The sequence below is a fragment of the Halichoerus grypus genome, chromosome 2 (assembly GCF_964656455.1).
Source record: "Halichoerus grypus chromosome 2, mHalGry1.hap1.1, whole genome shotgun sequence".
Taxonomy (NCBI): Eukaryota; Metazoa; Chordata; class Mammalia; order Carnivora; family Phocidae; genus Halichoerus; species Halichoerus grypus.
Window position 1 is genome coordinate 177,742,224 of NC_135713.1, and position 8,202 is coordinate 177,750,425.

Below are 8,202 nucleotides of genomic sequence, written 5' to 3' on the forward strand. Positions count from 1 at the left end.
GGGGCAGCTGACTGCAGTTCAAGTCCGGTCCCCTGTGCTCATCATCCTGCTGCCCCTGTGGAACCACATCAGGCTCTTCATGGACCTGCTCTTCTGGCGGGTTGAGACGGTCACAGAGGTGACTCGGGGCTTCCTTCACTGTCACTGTGCTTTTTATTTTCTGTGAGACTCTGTTTCATTGAGTCGCATATCCCCTCTCTGGTTCCCCCCGCCCCCCCAAATGCTGCCGTGCAACAGGGATTCTCCCCTAAACAGCAGAAGCGAGGTGCCTGGAGGCCAGAGTCAGCACCTGAGCCGAGCCGGGCCTCTGTCCTCCCAGTCTGGGTCTCATAGCCCGGGCCAGATCCTCTGACATTCTCCTTCAGCCCCGTCTGCCCTCCTGTTTCATAGAATCTCTCCCAACAAGATTCGAGCAACTGGAACCCCCACGCTGACCTTCACAAAAGGACCCCGTGACCCACCGCTGATTGCTATATCCATCCATCACCGTCCACCCTGGAGGGCCGCACCCCTATTTTAACTTCAGACTGTTTCTACCTTGGAAGGTGTAGCTGAAGGACTAGTAATAGAGACAAGAGCGAGCACCACTCCTGCGGCTCGCTTACAGTTGTCAAGAATGTGCTGTTTTCCAGGCCCCTCGAAGGCGGGTACGGCCATAACCTTCACTGTCAGACTCCGAGGAAACCATAGCTCAGAGAGGCAAAGTCGCCCAAGGTCACACAGCTGGTAAGTGGTAGGGCTGAGATTTGAGCCTAGGAATGTCTAACTTTAGAGGCCTTGCTTGTTTTAACCAATATAGAGTATTTTGGGAACTTTATGAATATCTGCTAAGCATTCCTTGAGTAGATGAGATGAGCATCCTGATATTGCTGAGGTGAGCTCTGGGAGAAAGGACTGTTTTGTGCGGGAGATTCCTATACCTTTAGGCCTTGTGGGGGATGCTTGTGTGTGTGTGTGTGTGTGTGTGTGTGTACAAATGTATCTGAAAAGAACTTGATGGGCCAAATAGAAGAAGAGGTTTAAAAAATCAAATGCTGGGGCCCCTGGCTGGCTCGGTCAGTAGAGCATGGGACTCTTTTTTTTTTTTTTTTGCTATATTTACTTTATTATTATTTTTTTTAATTTTATTATGTTATGTTAGTCACCATACAATACATCATTAATTTTTGACGTGGTGTTCCACGATCCATTGTTTTCGTATAACACCAGTGCTCCATGCAGTACGTGCCCTCCTTAATACCCATCACCGGGCTAACCCATCCCCCCTCCCCCCTCCCCTCTAAAACCCTGTTTGTTTCTCAGAGTACATAGTCTCTCATGGTTCATCTCTCCCTCCAATCCCCCCACCTCATTTTTCGAGCATGGGACTCTTGATCTCAGGGTCGTGAGTTCAAGCCCCACACTGGGTGTAGCGCTCACTTAAAAAAAAAAAAATCAGCTGCTTTGTACAAGAAAATTGGCTCTAATGCGAATTCATGTGGAAAAGGCTTTGCATCAGCTGCAGGTTCAGTGTGTTAATACGGCCGCTCAGGATCGATGGTGTTCATGGGAGTTCTGCAAAGAAAGGTAAAGAAGCACAGGGTGGAGTCCAGGAGAGACCAGGCATAAGCTTCCAGTTGTCCCCTCCCAACAGAGCTGTGGGGACCATGCTTAATTTTCCCAGCAGCAAGGTGTGACAACGCGTATGGCGTACTGTGAGCCATGGGGGCTCACCCGAGTCTTGGTGTCCAGGGTGTTTACTGGTGGTTCATCACCTGGCCTGGACCACCCCGTGGCTGACCTTGCTCACTCAATCTCTAGCCCCTCCCCAGGTCAAGCTGACACAGAGTGAATCACATGTTAGCATTAACTATCCCGTGTGGCCCAAGGCCCCAAGTAAACAAAGACAGTCTTATCAGACAGCAGATTGCAAGGGCTTAGAGGTTATCTCCCAGGAGCCCGTCAGGGGGGCCAGACCTTTCTTTGAACGTGCAAGATTGGAGCATCCCACAGCTGCTGAGCCACCCTTTACTGCAGGGCACACGAACCCCACCCACGCTGGTTTTTGTTTCTTCCCCGGGACTGAGACCAGCTTCCCGCTAGCATCTATCTTTCGTGGCTAGTACCGGCCCAGAGAATTTGTTCATCTTAACCCTTCTCTTAACTGTTGGAGGGGACCCTGAATCCAGCAGTTGTAATAAACTGTAATCACGTGTATAACAGCTCTTTTTACTCTGCGAAGAGTTCTAGTCAATCATTGAACTTGAGGTGGTCTTGGGGACCCATGACACCATGTCAGAGGCACTTGACATTTCATCCACAATCACCTTGTGAGCGAGGCACTGTTACCCGCAGGAGGCATGGAGGGTAAGTACCTAGCCTAGGATATGCAGCAGGACTCCAGAGCTCCCTCTCTTGACCACCATCCCACACCAAAGGCAGGGACTTGCAGTGACGGGCCGGCCCTCTTTGCTGGGAGGTCCCGTCCCCAAGGCCCTCCCACTGCGAGGCAGTGAGGTTGTCCTGGAGTGATGAGGAGGGGGAAGTGCTGGAGGAAGAGGCAGGAGGCTCGTGAATTTCCTGGCTTAGAGAGCTCAGGTGCACCTATGTCCGGGTCGGGTTAGACAGGTGCCCCGCCTGGACAGGGTGAAAGTCTCAGTGACCTGTCCTGGTTTTCTCTCTTTTTTTTTTTTTTTTTTAAAGATTTTATTTATTTTTATTTGAGAGAGAGAATGAGAGAGAGCGAGTACATGAGAGGGGGGAGGGTCAGAGGGAGAAGCAGACTCCCTGCCGAGCAGGGAGCCCGATGCGGGACTCGATCCCGGGACTCCAGGATCATGACCTGAGCCGAAGGCAGTCGCTTAACCAACTGAGCCACCCAGGCGCCCCGTGTCCTGGTTTTCGCTGCGGCAGGGTTTCAAGCTTGCTTCTCTGTCGGGAGCTTTCAGCTGCAAGCCACCGGATGCTCATTACGCTGACTTCTTTGAGACTATTTTTTTTTCTCATGTAACAAGACATCTGAAGTAGATGATTGGTTCAGTAACTCAACAATGAAGGTCTGAATTGGTATCCCTACATCCTCTTTCCCCCTTCCTCACCACCCCCTCCCAGCCCAGGGTCACGTGATGATGTCATCGCTCAGGAGTTCCAGAACTGTGTCATCACGCAATGACTTCCAACTCGGGAAAGAAGTGGCAGAGCTTTCCTTGCAAGCTTCCTGTTCATCAGAGAGGAAACCCTTTTGCAGAATACCCCCCAGCAAATCTTCTTTGACATCTCTTTGGCCAGACCTGGGCTGTTTGCCTATCCTAAACCAATTGTGGACAAAGAGGAAAGCAATGGCCACAACTCAGCCCCGCTGGGCACCTCAGTGACCCAAGATCTGAGCTTCCAGCAGTGAGCGTTGCTGTTGGGTGGTAACCAACTGCACCGGCCACAACCTCAGTCTTACCTTTTCTACTTAATAGACACAAAGGGTCAGGGTGCCCGGGAGCTCAGTCGGTTAAGCGTCTACCTTCGGCTCAGGTCATGATCTCGGTCGTGGCATCGAGTCCCATGTCAGGCTCTGCGCTCAGTGGGAAGTCTGCTTGGGATTCTGTCTCTCCCTCTCCCTCTGCCCTTCCCCCAATTGCATGGGCGCTCTCTCTTTCAAATAAATCAAAATCTAAAAAAAGAAAGAAAGAAAACAGATGGTTTTCTCCCTGTGTATAGCCATAGTTCTCAAAGGTTTTGTACAGCTGCAATGCTCGGCTTGCTCCTCCTGGGCACTCCCAGCAGTCACAGCGCTGCCGAGGTCTTAATGCACATCGTTCCACCTGCGGGCGCCCGGCCGGCTCAGTCAGTTCAGCATCTGACTCCCGATTTCAGCTCAGGTCATGATCTGGGGGACATGGGATGGAGTCCCGTGGTGGGCTCTCCACTCAGCAGGGAGTCTGCTTGAGATTTTCTTTCTCCCTCTCAAATAAATAAATAAATCCTAAAAAAAAAAAAAAAAAAAAAGACACATTGGCTCCATCTTAGGAAGACCCATGGCAGCCAAGGGAGCCCTCCCCGGGACGCCAAGTCCTGTGTCTGCAGCAAGCTGGGAGCTCGGGTGAGAGGCAAGATGGCTTAGTGCAGGAGAGCTGAACATGGAGCGCTTCACACTGCGAGGTAACCTCAGTTGCCACAACTTCAGTCTTACCTGACAACTAGCCCCGGGAAGAAGAAAGCTCTGAGGAACAGCAGAGCTGGGCAGAATTCGGTGGTGTGGGTGGGAAGCCAGGGTGTGGGTCTGGGCACAGGCTCCATTCCACATGCAGAACATGACCTCCTGTTCGGATCCAATCCATTTAGTAATCCCTGGAGGGCTAAGAGCAGCAAACCTCGGGCATCATTCCTGCCCCTTCGACATTCATCAGGTGTGGATCTTTCCTTGTTTCTCCCTGGAAAAACAGTTTGGCAGCATCTCAACATGTGGAGCGGAGAGTTATCATGTGACCCAGCAATTCCACTCCTAGGTATGTACCCAAGAGAAATGAATACATATGTCCATACAACACTTATACATGAATGTTCATAGCATTAGTCGCAATAGCCCGAAAGGAGAACAACCCAAATGTCTATGAATGGATAAATAAAAGGTGGTACATCCATACACCAGAATATTATTTGGCCATAAAACAGGAAGGAACTACTAATCATTTAATATTGTGCTAAGCGAAAGAAGCCAATCACAGAAGGCCATATGGTATATGACACCATTTACGTGAAATGTCTGCAACAGACAAATCTATAGAAAGAGAAGGCAGATCAATGGGTGCCTGGGGCTGGGGAGTGAGGGTGTGGGACAGCAACTGTTAGTGGATATGACAAAGGTCCTCTAAAATCTCTGTGCACTTTAAATAGGTGAATTGTATGGCATGAGAATCATATCTCAATAAAGCTGTTAAAAAATAAAGTGTAAGTACAAATACACAGTGAAAAAACAGAAATGATGCTATGATTTAAAATTCAAATCCCTTTTAATATCGAAGAGACACAAATCAAGACAAAGATTATTTTAAATTGTTTTTACCTTATGGACATTCTGGAGCCACAATTTACTTGGATTGCATTTGTAAAAAGTGCCTGACTCAGAGACTGGCACGTAACAGGTGTATCACAAATGATAATTGAATCAAAACTGCAAGTAAGGCACAAAATGTTGCGATTGATGACCTTGATTGACCTCCACCATCTCCAAGAAGTCTCAGGAGCATGGCAGTGTGTGGAAGACATTCTATTATGCCCAACTGTGTGCTTGACTCCCCTCTCCAGGGTCATAGGAGATGGAAATGCTAGCTGGAGATCAAACCCCACCGCTCCCCTCCAGACCGGAAGACACCTTCGATGGGGTAAAGACAGCTTCAGGACCATGTCGCTCAAGTTGCTGTCTACAGCTGTCACGTGACCAGGAGCCAGTAAAGAGGTCTTATTCAGAGGTCTGTCTCTGGCATATCTTGTCTCCAAAAGGCTTCACTCTTGTAAGATCTCTTGGTTGACCTCTTGCTCATCTCACCTTCCTTTGGACTTCCTTTCAACAACAGGAAAGGGTACTGGATAGGCATACCGACCCTGCAGGCAAACCACCCTGGTTTGAATACCAACCCTGCCCTCAACTTCTGTACGGCACCGGGATGTTACTTCACCCCTGCGGCACCGTCCAATAGAACTTACTGTGATGACGGAAATGTTCTAGAATTCTGAGCTGTCGATATTGCCCTAGTACTCACGTGTGGCTATCGAGCTCTTGAAATGTGGTGAGTGAGATTTAGGAACTGAATTTTAAAATTGTATGTAATTTTATTTATTTATTTATTTTTTAAGATTTTTTAAAAATTTATTTATTCATGAGAGACAGAGAGAGAGAGAGAGAAGCAGAGGGAGAAGCAGGCTCCCAAGAGGCAGGGAGCCCGATGCGGGGACTCGATCCCAGGACCCTGGGATCATGACCTGAGCCGAAGGCAGACGCTTAACCATCTGAGCCACCCAGGCGCCTGTAATTTTATGTAATTTTAATTAGCCATATGTGGCTAGTGGTGAGCCTCAGTTTCCCCATATTTCCCAAGGGGATAACGGCACTGCCTACCTAGTTGGGATTGTTGGGTGAATTAACAGAGGAAATAGAGGTATGGCAGGATAATTGACTGAGATTTTAATTACAGTTTGGTTCCCTAATCCACAGATAGGCTGTGTTCCCTGCCGCAGGGACTCTTGTTTGTGGGGCCCCAGACAGATGCTTTGAGAAACCCAGAAGGGAATCTCGGCATTTGTGCTGGGAAGCGTAAGTTATGGAGAGAAATTTGCTGGATCAGCCCAAAGTGCAAGGTGATGGAAGCAGGTGTTGGGAGTGCAGAAGGTGGAGGCCGGCTCCCAGGGAGAGGCCGGATCAGGAGGCTGGATCTTTGCATCCAGCCTGGTGTGCCCGGCTGGGTGTGTGCGAGCACGGGGCTCCTGTCCTCAGGCTGGGGCAGGCTGAGTCTCTCTCTCTGTCTCCACTGAAAGCACAAAGAGGGTTCCTTTGGGAGATAGCTGGCATGTTGTCATTTGGAAAGACAGTCAAGTCAAAGCTCATAGGGGCTGAGGTTTAAAACCAAGGTCCAAGTGGAAATGCCACCTACCCGGGCTGGAATCGGGCCTTGAGGGCGAGGTTGCAGAGTCTGAAGGTCAGAGCCGGGAGCCACAGCCCCAGAAACAGAAGAGGTTTCTGCCACGGGCCAGCACGGCTTGAGGCGTAGGATGGGGAGTCCAGCTAGCCCAGAGTGGACGCCTTGACTTTCAGACATGCCTTCTTGTCGAAAAGGTTTTCAAAGACGCTCTGACAAGCTGGGGTGCGAGAGAGACAGGGAAGGCAGGCCCCGTCCCTGACACTCTGAGAGAGGAACAAAGCTGGTTCGTGGTTCCAGTGTCCTTGGCTTGTCTGTCACCAGCCTGCCTGGTTACTGCTTCGGGAGGGGCATGGCCCCATTTCTGGGTTTGACAGTTCTCGTGGAGTCAAACCTGTCTCTACTAAATAAATTAGATCTCTCCAGGGCAGATCAATATTTAATGTGGGGTTTAAAAAGACCGACTCAGGAAATGAGTTTAAAAGTGGAAAATTTGCCTTAGGTAGCAATTTCTGAAATACAGTGGTATCAGGGGACAGATTATTCAAACCCAAGCCATGGATAATATAAAAACAGTTGAACAAGCCGAGTTCTGCTTCCTGTGCCTCGGTGACTCTGAATCCCCAGCTCTCTGGGTGCTACTCACAGGGCATTGTCGAGCTGGAAGAGGCCGTCTTCTGTGACAGTCTCCTCCCAAGACGGCCAACTCCCGCACGGCGGCCCCTCTCTCACCTGTGCCAGACATCACTAATCAATCCGGGCCTCTTTCCTCTCCAGGTGGAGGCAAACTCATTTTTTCTCAACACCACACTCCAGGCGGGCACCATCTATCAGCCAGCGTGCACGTGATGTGAAATTTATTTCCCATCCTCCCTTAGCCCAAATTCCTCCTTTAACAGAGGAGAAGCTCAAGGTTACACAGTGAGTTAGGGGCCAGTCTAGGACCAGGATCCAAGTCTTGCTCTTGAGCAGACTTTTTTTCCCCTCCCACATGAATGCATGAGAGGTTGGGGTTCCATCAGTGATCCTTTTACTGACCCCTCTGTGAGCAGCACAGGGCTTTCCTGGAGCGGCATTGAATACTTTGTTCTAGAGATGAAATTGTAGAATTTCACAGCTAGAAAGCGGCTTAGTGGTCATCTGGTTCTACTTGTTCCATCGTGGGAAAAATGAAAACTCAGAGAGGTCAGGTGACTTGCCTAAAGACACACAGCTGGTTGCTCTCTTCTCTCCAATATGCCTTCCAATTCTAGAGCTCTCATTTTGAGGCCTTGGACAAATCACCCCAGTGTTTGGACCTCCCACAGTTAGAACCTCAGTGCCTAAGAGTTGCAAAAGGTATGCATAGTAAGAAATGTACAGCATCTATTTTTGATAGATTTTGATGTTTACGTGGACACTCTCAGATTTAGCTTTCTAATAATATTTTGTTTGGCTGATGCAAAAATTGGTTGGTATTCTCCAAACAAATAGTAAATGGGAAACTAGATTTGTGCTGGGCCACGGAGAGGTGTCTATGTTCTGTGAACATCTTTTCAATGGTTTTTTTTTGGTATGCACGTGTGAGCAGGAAAATGATGGTCCCTAAGAGAGAAAA